Source organism: Carassius auratus, unplaced genomic scaffold (genome assembly GCF_003368295.1).
Source record: "Carassius auratus strain Wakin unplaced genomic scaffold, ASM336829v1 scaf_tig00217928, whole genome shotgun sequence".
Lineage (NCBI taxonomy): Eukaryota > Metazoa > Chordata > Actinopteri > Cypriniformes > Cyprinidae > Carassius > Carassius auratus.
This window is the reverse complement of record NW_020529313.1, coordinates 32,501-41,848: the sequence shown is the minus strand read 5'-3', so window position 1 is coordinate 41,848 and position 9,348 is coordinate 32,501. Positions and strand designations below refer to the sequence as shown.

Sequence of the window (9,348 nt, the reverse complement as noted above, 5' to 3'; positions counted from 1 at the left end):
TTAGCTTCGAGATCAGACGAGATCGGGCATAGCCAGTTGGTATGGCCGGTAAGCGAAGCAGCAGCAAAGAGAGGGCTATTTAAAGACCAGCCAATCTAATCGCCAGTACATTATATAAGTAGAAAGAAAAACCCAAAAGCTTAAAGCACCTGGTATTCCTAGGCAGTCTCTCATCAAAGTGCTAACCATACCTAAACCTGCTAAGATTCAGAGATCGGGCATTGACTCTTTTTTTTTTTTTTTTTTTTTAAATGAAAGATTATTATAAATTCGTGAAATTTTCCAAAGAGATTAAAGCACCTGGTATTCCCAGGCAGTCTCTCATCAAAGTGCTAACCAGACCTAAACCTGCTAAGATTCAGAGATCGGGCATTGACTCTATTTTTTGGCCAAATTATTATATACTAAGTGAAAAAATGTCCAAAAAGCTTACAGCACCTGGTATTCCCAGGCAGTCTCCCATCCATGTACTAACCAGGCCCAAACCTGTTAATATTCAGAGATCGGGCATTGACTCTATTTTTTGGCAAAATTATTATATACTAAGTGAAAAATGTCCAAAAAGCTTACAGCACCTGGTATTCCCAGGCGGTCTCCCATCCAAGTACTAACCAGGCCCAAACCTGCTTAGCTTCCGAGATCAGACGAGATCGGGCTAGCCAGTGGTATGCCGTAAGCGAAGACAGCAGCAAAGAGAGCTATTTAAAGACCAGCCAATCTAATCGCCAGTACATTATATAAGTAGGAAAGAAAACCCAAAAGCTTAAAGCACCTGGTATTCCTAGGCAGTCTCTCATCAAAGTGCTAACCATACCTAAACCTGCTAAGATTCAGAGATCGGGCATTGACTCTATTTTTGGCAAAATTATTATATACTAAGTGAAAAATGTCAAAAAGCTTACAGCACCTGGTATTCCCAGGCAGTCTCCCATCCATGTACTAACCAGGCCCAAACCTGTTAATATTCAGAGATCGGGCATTGACTCTATTTTTTGGCAAAATTATTATATACTAAGTGAAAAATGTCCAAAAAGCTTACAGCACCTGGTATCCCAGGCGGTCTCCCATCCAAGTACTAACCAGGCCCAAACCTGCTTAGCTTCCGAGATCAGACGAGATCGGGCATAGCCAGGTTGGTATGGCCGTAAGCGAAGACAGCAGCAAAGAGAGGGCTATTTAAAGACCAGCCAATCTAATCGCCAGTACATTATATAAGTAGGAAAAAGAAAACCCAAAAGCTTAAAGCACCTGGTATTCCTAGGCAGTCTCTCATCAAAGTGCTAACCATACCTAAACCTGCTAAGATTCAGAGATCGGGCATTGACTCTATTTTTTTGGCAAAATTATTATATACTAAGTGAAAAATGTCCAAAAAGCTTACAGCACCTGGTATTCCCAGGCAGTCTCCCATCCATGTACTAACCAGCCCAAACCTGTTAATATTCAGAGATCGGCATTGACTCTATTTTTTGGCAAAATTATTATATACTAAGTGAAAAATGTCCAAAAAGCTTACAGCACCTGGTATTCCCAGGCGGTCTCCCATCCAAGTACTAACCAGGCCCAAACCTGCTTAGCTTCCGAGATCAGACGAGATCGGGCATAGCCAGGTTGGTATGGCCGTAAGCGAAGACAGCAGCAAAGAGAGGGCTATTTAAAGACCAGCCAATCTAATCGCCAGTACATTATATAAGTAGGAAAAGAAACCCAAAAGCTTAAAGCACCTGGTATTCCTAGGCAGTCTCTCATCAAAGTGCTAACCAGACCTAAACCTGCTAAGATTCAGAGATCGGGCATTGACTCTTTTTTTGGCAAAAAATATTATTATATACTAAGTGAAAAATGTCCAAAAAGCTTACAGCACCTGGTATTCCCAGGCAGTCTCCCATCCATGTACTAACCAGGCCCAAACCTGTTAATATTCAGAGATCGGGCATTGACTCTATTTTTTGGCAAAATTATTATATACTAAGTGAAAAATGTCCAAAAAGCTTACAGCACCTGGTATTCCCAGGCGGTCTCCCATCCAAGTACTAACCAGGCCCAAACCTGCTTAGCTTCCGAGATCAGACGAGATCGGGCATAGCCAGGTTGGTATGGCCGTAAGCGAAGACAGCAGCAAAGAGAGGGCTATTTAAAGACCAGCCAATCTAATCGCCAGTACATTATATAAGTAGGAAAGAAAACCCAAAAGCTTAAAGCACCTGGTATTCCTAGGCAGTCTCTCATCAAAGTGCTAACCATACCTAAACCTGCTAAGATTCAGAGATCGGGCATTGACTCTTTTTTTTTTTTTTTTTTTTTAAATGAAAGATTATTATATAATTCGTGAAATTTTCCAAAGAGATTAAAGCACCTGGTATTCCCAGGCAGTCTCTCATCAAAGTGCTAACCAGACCTAAACCTGCTAAGATTCAGAGATCGGGCATTGACTCTATTTTTTGGCAAAATTATTATATACTAAGTGAAAAATGTCCAAAAAGCTTACAGCACCTGGTATTCCCAGGCAGTCTCCCATCCATGTACTAACCAGGCCCAAACCTGTTAATATTCAGAGATCGGGCATTGACTCTATTTTTTGGCAATTATTATATACTAAGTGAAAAATGTCCAAAAAGCTTACAGCACCTGGTATTCCCAGGCGGTCTCCCATCCAAGTACTAACCAGGCCCAAACCTGCTTAGCTTCCGAGATCAGACGAGATCGGGCATAGCCAGGTTGGTATGGCCGTAAGCGAAGACAGCAGCAAAGAGAGGGCTATTTAAAGACCAGCCAATCTAATCGCCAGTACATTATATAAGTAGGAAAGAAAACCCAAAAGCTTAAAGCACCTGGTATTCCTAGGCAGTCTCTCATCAAAGTGCTAACCATACCTAAACCTGCTAAGATTCAGAGATCGGGCATTGACTCTATTTTTTGGCAAAATTATTATATACTAAGTGAAAAATGTCCAAAAAGCTTACAGCACCTGGTATTCCCAGGCAGTCTCCCATCCATGTACTAACCAGCCCAAACCTGTTAATATTCAGAGATCGGGCATTGACTCTATTTTTTGGCAAAATTATTATATACTAAGTGAAAAATGTCCAAAAAGCTTACAGCACCTGGTATTCCCAGGCGGTCTCCCATCCAAGTACTAACCAGGCCCAAACCTGCTTAGCTTCCGAGATCAGACGAGATCGGGCATAGCCAGGTTGGTATGGCCGTAAGCGAAGACAGCAGCAAAGAGAGGGCTATTTAAAGACCAGCCAATCTAATCGCCAGTACATTATATAAGTAGGAAAGAAAACCCAAAAGCTTAAAGCACCTGGTATTCCTAGGCAGTCTCTCATCAAAGTGCTAACCATACCTAAACCTGCTAAGATTCAGAGATCGGGCATTGACTCTATTTTTGGCAAAATTATTATATACTAAGTGAAAAATGTCCAAAAAGCTTACAGCACCTGGTATTCCCAGGCAGTCTCCCATCCATGTACTAACCAGGCCCAAACCTGTTAATATTCAGAGATCGGGCATTGACTCTATTTTTTTGGCAAAATTATTATATACTAAGTGAAAAATGGTCCAAAAAGCTTACAGCACCTGGTATTCCCAGGCGGTCTCCCATCCAAGTACTAACCAGGCCCAAAACCTGCTTAGCTTCCGAGATCAGACGAGATCGGGCATAGCCAGGTTGGTATGGCCCGTAAGCGAAGACAGCAGCAAAGAGAGGGCTATTTAAAGACCAGCCAATCTAATCGCCAGTACATTATATAAGTAGGAAAGAAAACCCAAAAGCTTAAAGCACCTGGTATTCCTAGGCAGTCTCTCATCAAAGTGCTAACCAGACCTAAACCTGCTAAGATTCAGAGATCGGGCATTGACTCTATTTTTTGGCAAAATTATTATATACTAAGTGAAAAATGTCCAAAAAGCTTACAGCACCTGGTATTCCCAGGCAGTCTCCCATCCATGTACTAAACCAGGCCCAAACCTGTTAATATTCAGAGATCGGGGCATTGACTCTATTTTTTGGCAAAATTATTATATACTAAGTGAAAAATGTCCAAAAAGCTTACAGCACCTGGTATTCCCAGGCGGTCTCCCATCCAAGTACTAACCAGGCCCAAACCTGCTTAGCTTCCGAGATCAGACGACTAGATCGGGCATAGCCAGGTTGGTATGGCCGTAAGCGAAGACAGCAGCAAAGAGAGGGCTATTTAAAGACCAGCCAATCTAATCGCCAGTACATTATATAAGTAGGAAAGAAAACCCAAAAGCTTAAAGCACCTGGTATTCTAGGCAGTCTCTCATCAAAAGTGCTAACCATACCTAAAACCTGCTAAGATTCAGAGATCGGGCATTGACTCTTTTTTTTTTTTTTTTTTTTAAATGAAAGATTATTATATAATTCGTGAAATTTCCAAAGAGATTAAAGCACCTGGTATTCCCAGGCAGTCTCTCATCAAAAGTGCTAACCAGACCTAAACCTGCTAAGATTCAGAGAATCGGGCATGTGACTCTATTTTTTGGCAAAAATTATTATATACTAAGTGAAAAATGTCCAAAAAGCTTACAGCACCTGGTATTCCCAGGCAGTCTCCCATCCATGTACTAACCAGGCCCAAACCTGTTAATATTCAGAGATCGGGCATTGACTCTATTTTTTGGCAAAATTATTATATACTAAGTGAAAAATGTCCAAAAAGCTTACAGCACCTGGTATTCCCAGGCGGTTCTCCATCCAAGTACTAACCAGGCCCAAACCTGCTTAGCTTCCGAGATCAGACGAGATCGGGCCATAGCCAGGTTGGTATGGGCCGTAAGCGAAGACAGCAGCAAAGAGAGGGCTATTTTAAAGACCAGCCAATCTAATCGCCAGTACATTATATAAGTAGGAAAGAAACCCAAAAGCTTTAAAGCACCTGGTATTCCTAGGCAGTCTCTCATCAAAGTGCTAACCATACCTAAACCTGCTAAGATTCAGAGATCGGGCATTGACTCTATTTTTTGGCAAAATTATTATATTACTAAGTGAAAAATGTCCAAAAAGCTTACAGCACCTGGTATTCCCAGGCAGTCTCCCATCCATGTACTAACCAGGCCCAAACCTGTTAATATTCAGAGATCGGGCATTGACTCTATTTTTGGCAAAATTATTTATATACTAAGTGAAAAATGTCCAAAAAGCTTACAGCACCTGGTATTCCCAGGCGGGTCTCCCATCCAAGTACTAACCAGGCCCAAACCTGCCTTAGCTTCCGAGATCAGACGAGATCGGGCATAGCCAGGTTGGTATGGCCGTAAGCGAAGACAGCAGCAAAGAGAGGGCTATTTAAAGACCAGCCAATCTAATCGCCAGTACATTATATAAGTAGGAAAGAAAACCCAAAAGCTTAAAGCACCTGGTATTCCTAGGCAGTCTCTCATCAAAGTGCTAACCATACCTAAACCTGCTAAGATTCAGAGATCGGGCATTGGACTCTTTTTTTTTTTTTTTTTTTTTTAAATGAAAGATTATTATATAATTCGTGAAATTTTCCAAAGAGATTAAAGCACCTGGTATTCCCAGGCCAGTCTCTCATCAAAGTGCTAACCAGACCTAAACCTGCTAAGATTCAGAGATCGGGCATTGACTCTATTTTTGGCAAAATTATTATATACTAAGTGAAAAATGTCCAAAAAGCTTACAGCACCTGGTATTCCCAGGCAGTCTCCCATCCATGTACTAACCAGGCCCAAACCTGTTAATATTCAGAGATCGGGCATTGACTCTATTTTTTGGCAAAATTATTATATACTAAGTGAAAAATGTCCAAAAAGCTTACAGCACCTGGTATTCCCAGGCGGTCTCCCATCCAAGTACTAACCAGGCCCAAACCTGCTTAGCTTCCGAGATCAGACGAGATCGGGCATAGCCAGGTTGGTATGGCCGTAAGCGAAGACAGCAGCAAAGAGAGGGCTATTTAAAGACCAGCCAATCTAATCGCCAGTACATTATATAAGTAGGAAAGAAAACCCAAAAGCTTAAAGCACCTGGTATTCCTAGGCAGTCTCTCATCAAAGTGCTAACCAGACCTAAACCTGCTAAGATTCAGAGATCGGGGCATTGACTCTATTTTTTGGCAAAATTATTATATACTAAGTGAAAAATGTCCAAAAAGCTTACAGCACCTGGTATTCCCAGGCAGTCTCCCATCCATGTACTAACCAGGCCCAAACCTGTTAATATTCAGAGATCGGGCATTGACTCTATTTTTTGGCAAAATTATTATATACTAAGTGAAAAATGTCCAAAAAGCTTACAGCACCTGGTATTCCCAGGCGGTCTCCCATCCAAGTACTAACCAGGGCCCAAACCTGCTTAGCTTCCGAGATCAGACGAGATCGGCATAGCCAGGTTGGTATGGCCGTAAGCGAAGAGAGCAGCAAAGAGAGGGCTATTTAAAGACCAGCCAATCTAATCGCCAGTACATTATATAAGTAGGAAAGAAAACCCAAAAAGCTTAAAGCACCTGGTATTCCTAGGCAGTCTCTCATCAAAGTGCTAACCATACCTAAACCTGCTAAGATTCAGAGATCGGGCATTGACTCTTTTTTTTTTTTTTTTTTTTAAATGAAAGATTATTATATAATTCGTGAAATTTTCCAAAGAGATTAAAGCACCTGGTATTCCCAGGCAGTCTCTCATCAAAGTGCTAACCAGACCTAAACCTGCTAAGATTCAGAGATCGGGCATTGACTCTATTTTTGGCAAAATTATTATATACTAAGTGAAAAATGTCCAAAAAGCTTACAGCACCTGGTATTCCCAGGCAGTCTCCCATCCATGTACTAACCAGGCCCAAACCTGTTAATATTCAGAGATCGGGCATTGACTCTATTTTTTGGCAAAATTATTATATACTAAGTGAAAAATGTCCAAAAAAGCTTACAGCACCTGGTATTCCCAGGCGGTCTCCCATCCAAGTACTAACCAGGCCCAAACCTGCTTAGCTTCCGAGATCAGACGAGATCGGGCATAGCCAGGTTGGTATGGCCGTAAGCGAAGACAGCAGCAAAGAGAGGGCTATTTAAAGACCAGCCAATCTAATCGCCAGTACATTATATAAGTAGGAAAGAAAACCCAAAAGCCTTAAAGCACCTGGTATTCCTAGGCAGTCTCTCATCAAAGTGCTAACCATACCTAAACCTGCTAAGATTCAGAGATCGGGCATTGACTCTATTTTTTGGCAAAATTATTATATACTAAGTGAAAAATGTCCAAAAAGCTTACAGCACCTGGTATTCCCAGGCAGTCTCCCATCCATGTACTAACCAGGCCCAAACCTGTTAATATTCAGAGATCGGGCATTGACTCTATTTTTTGGCAAATTATTATATACTAAGTGAAAAAATGTCCAAAAAGCTTACAGCACCTGGTATTCCCAGGCGGTCTCCCATCCAAGTACTAACCAGGCCCAAACCTGCTTAGCTTCCGAGATCAGACGAGATCGGGCATAGCCAGGTTGGTATGGCCGTAAGCGAAGACAGCAGCAAAGAGAGGGCTATTTAAAGACCCAGCCAATCTAATCGCCAGTACATTATATAAGTAGGAAAGAAAACCCAAAAGCTTAAAGCACCTGGTATTCCTAGGCAGTCTCTCATCAAAGTGCTAACCATACCTAAACCTGCTAAGATTCAGAGATCGGGCATTGACTCTTTTTTTTTTTTTTTTTTTTTAAATGAAAGATTATTATATAATTCGTGAAATTTTCCAAGAGATTAAAGCACCTGGTATTCCCAGGCAGTCTCTCATCAAAAGTGCTAACCAGACCTAAACCTGCTAAGATTCAGAGATCGGGCATTGACTCTATTTTTTGGCAAAATTATTATATACTAAGTGAAAAATGTCCAAAAAGCTTACAGCACCTGGTATTCCCAGGCAGTCTCCCATCCATGTACTAACCAGGCCCAAACCTGTTAATATTCAGAGATCGGGCATTGACTCTATTTTTTGGCAAAATTATTATATACTAAGTGAAAAATGTCCAAAAAGCTTACAGCACCTGGTATTCCCAGGCGGTCTCCCATCCAAGTACTAACCAGGCCCAAACCTGCTTAGCTTCCGAGATCAGACGAGATCGGGCATAGCCAGGTTGGTATGGCCGTAAGCGAAGACAGCAGCAAAGAGAGGGCTATTTAAAGACCAGCCAATCTAATCGCCAGTACATTATATAAGTAGGAAAGAAAACCCAAAAGCTTAAAGCACCTGGTATTCCTAGGCAGTCTCTCATCAAAGTGCTAACCATACCTAAACCTGCTAAGATTCAGAGATCGGGCATTGACTCTATTTTTTGGCAAAATTATTATATACTAAGTGAAAAATGTCCAAAAAGCTTACAGCACCTGGTATTCCCAGGCAGTCTCCCATCCATGTACTAACCAGGCCCAAACCTGTTAATATTCAGAGATCGGGGCATTGACTCTATTTTTTGGCAAAATTATTATATACTAAGTGAAAAATGTCCAAAAAGCTTACAGCACCTGGTATTCCCAGGCGGTCTCCCATCCAAGTACTAACCAAGGCCCAAACCTGCTTAGCTTCCGAGATCAGACGAGATCGGGCATAGCCAGGTTGGTATGGCCGTAAGCGAAGACAGCAGCAAAGAGAGGGCTATTTAAAGACCAGCCAATCTAATCGCCAGTACATTATATAAGTAGGAAAGAAAACCCAAAAGCTTAAAGCACCTGGTATTCCTAGGCAGTCTCTCATCAAAGTGCTAACCAGACCTAAACCTGCTAAGATTCAGAGATCGGGCATTGACTCTATTTTTTGGCAAAATTATTATATACTAAGTGAAAAATGTCCAAAAAGCTTACAGCACCTGGTATTCCCAGGCAGTCTCCCATCCATGTACTAACCAGGCCCAAACCTGTTAATATTCAGAGATCGGGCATTGACTCTATTTTTTGGCAAAATTATTATATACTAAGTGAAAAATGTCCAAAAAGCTTACAGCACCTGGTATTCCCAGGCGGTCTCCCATCCAAGTACTAACCAGGCCCAAACCTGCTTAGCTTCCGAGATCAGACGAGATCGGGCATAGCCAGGTTGGTATGGCCGTAAGCGAAGACAGCAGCAAAGAGAGGGCTATTTAAAGACCAGCCAATCTAATCGCCAGTACATTATATAAGTAGGAAAGGAAAACCCAAAAGCTTAAAGCACCTGGTATTCCTAGGCAGTCTCTCATCAAAGTGCTAACCATACCTAAACCTGCTAAGATTCAGAGATCGGGCATTGACTCTATTTTTTGGCAAAATTATTATATACTAAGTGAAAAATGTCCAAAAAGCTTACAGCACCTGGTATTCCCAGGCAGTCTCCCA

At 41.6% G+C, this 9,348-nt stretch overlaps 16 non-coding genes and 1 pseudogene across 16 annotated transcripts; all 17 read right to left on the bottom strand.

Annotated features, from left to right (window-relative positions):
• Positions 1-563: 563 nt before the first annotated feature.
• On the bottom strand, positions 564-678 carry LOC113104157 (uncharacterized; annotated as a pseudogene).
• Positions 679-1,032: 354 nt separating this feature from the next.
• On the bottom strand, positions 1,033-1,150 carry LOC113104145 (5S ribosomal RNA). Its single transcript, XR_003291910.1, has one exon. It is a non-coding gene; the product is annotated as a 5S ribosomal RNA (ribosomal RNA).
• A 359-nt stretch (positions 1,151-1,509) lies between these two features.
• On the bottom strand, positions 1,510-1,628 carry LOC113104136 (5S ribosomal RNA). Its single transcript, XR_003291901.1, has one exon. It is a non-coding gene; the product is annotated as a 5S ribosomal RNA (ribosomal RNA).
• A 361-nt stretch (positions 1,629-1,989) lies between these two features.
• On the bottom strand, positions 1,990-2,108 carry LOC113104135 (5S ribosomal RNA). Its single transcript, XR_003291900.1, has one exon. It is a non-coding gene; the product is annotated as a 5S ribosomal RNA (ribosomal RNA).
• Positions 2,109-2,616: 508 nt separating this feature from the next.
• On the bottom strand, positions 2,617-2,735 carry LOC113104134 (5S ribosomal RNA). The gene has a single exon (XR_003291899.1). It is a non-coding gene; the product is annotated as a 5S ribosomal RNA (ribosomal RNA).
• Positions 2,736-3,092: 357 nt separating this feature from the next.
• LOC113104133 (5S ribosomal RNA) lies at positions 3,093-3,211 on the bottom strand. Its single transcript, XR_003291898.1, has one exon. It is a non-coding gene; the product is annotated as a 5S ribosomal RNA (ribosomal RNA).
• Positions 3,212-3,570: 359 nt separating this feature from the next.
• On the bottom strand, positions 3,571-3,691 carry LOC113104152 (5S ribosomal RNA). Its single transcript, XR_003291916.1, has one exon. It is a non-coding gene; the product is annotated as a 5S ribosomal RNA (ribosomal RNA).
• A 360-nt stretch (positions 3,692-4,051) lies between these two features.
• On the bottom strand, positions 4,052-4,173 carry LOC113104148 (5S ribosomal RNA). The gene has a single exon (XR_003291912.1). It is a non-coding gene; the product is annotated as a 5S ribosomal RNA (ribosomal RNA).
• A 513-nt stretch (positions 4,174-4,686) lies between these two features.
• LOC113104156 (5S ribosomal RNA) lies at positions 4,687-4,807 on the bottom strand. Its single transcript, XR_003291920.1, has one exon. It is a non-coding gene; the product is annotated as a 5S ribosomal RNA (ribosomal RNA).
• A 360-nt stretch (positions 4,808-5,167) lies between these two features.
• Positions 5,168-5,288, bottom strand: LOC113104153 (5S ribosomal RNA). Its single transcript, XR_003291917.1, has one exon. It is a non-coding gene; the product is annotated as a 5S ribosomal RNA (ribosomal RNA).
• A 512-nt stretch (positions 5,289-5,800) lies between these two features.
• On the bottom strand, positions 5,801-5,919 carry LOC113104132 (5S ribosomal RNA). Its single transcript, XR_003291897.1, has one exon. It is a non-coding gene; the product is annotated as a 5S ribosomal RNA (ribosomal RNA).
• Positions 5,920-6,278: 359 nt separating this feature from the next.
• Positions 6,279-6,397, bottom strand: LOC113104154 (5S ribosomal RNA). Its single transcript, XR_003291918.1, has one exon. It is a non-coding gene; the product is annotated as a 5S ribosomal RNA (ribosomal RNA).
• Positions 6,398-6,907: 510 nt separating this feature from the next.
• On the bottom strand, positions 6,908-7,026 carry LOC113104131 (5S ribosomal RNA). The gene has a single exon (XR_003291896.1). It is a non-coding gene; the product is annotated as a 5S ribosomal RNA (ribosomal RNA).
• A 359-nt stretch (positions 7,027-7,385) lies between these two features.
• Positions 7,386-7,504, bottom strand: LOC113104129 (5S ribosomal RNA). Its single transcript, XR_003291895.1, has one exon. It is a non-coding gene; the product is annotated as a 5S ribosomal RNA (ribosomal RNA).
• A 511-nt stretch (positions 7,505-8,015) lies between these two features.
• Positions 8,016-8,134, bottom strand: LOC113104128 (5S ribosomal RNA). The gene has a single exon (XR_003291894.1). It is a non-coding gene; the product is annotated as a 5S ribosomal RNA (ribosomal RNA).
• Positions 8,135-8,493: 359 nt separating this feature from the next.
• LOC113104147 (5S ribosomal RNA) lies at positions 8,494-8,613 on the bottom strand. Its single transcript, XR_003291911.1, has one exon. It is a non-coding gene; the product is annotated as a 5S ribosomal RNA (ribosomal RNA).
• A 358-nt stretch (positions 8,614-8,971) lies between these two features.
• LOC113104127 (5S ribosomal RNA) lies at positions 8,972-9,090 on the bottom strand. Its single transcript, XR_003291893.1, has one exon. It is a non-coding gene; the product is annotated as a 5S ribosomal RNA (ribosomal RNA).
• Between the last annotated feature and the right edge of the window lie 258 nt (positions 9,091-9,348).